Below are 359 nucleotides of genomic sequence, written 5' to 3'. Positions count from 1 at the left end.
ATATTTTAGAATCAGAATCAGATGTATTTCGAAGGAATATTTACACCTGGAAGTCTGGATTATTAAATTTAATGTTAATGCAATGTTCAAATCGAAGATTAAATGCTTGTCAGCAACACTAATCAACAGTGGTGATGTGTGTGTGTGTGTGTGTGTGTGTGTGTGTGTGTGTGTGTGTGTGTGTGTGTGTGTGTGTGTGTGTGTGTGTGTGTGTGTGTGTGAGAAACACTGTATCTGCGTGTGTGGTGTAGCCCACCTCTTTCATAAGCCTCCTCCCCTTGCCACCATCAGTTCACAGACAGACAGTTGCGCTCACCATTCCTTTGGTTAACTGTGGATGGTTGGACTTTTCTCCAGTC

This window comes from Limanda limanda, chromosome 9 (genome assembly GCF_963576545.1).
Source record: "Limanda limanda chromosome 9, fLimLim1.1, whole genome shotgun sequence".
Lineage (NCBI taxonomy): Eukaryota > Metazoa > Chordata > Actinopteri > Pleuronectiformes > Pleuronectidae > Limanda > Limanda limanda.
The sequence above is the reverse complement of the archived record's forward strand: the minus strand, read 5'-3'. Positions refer to the sequence as shown.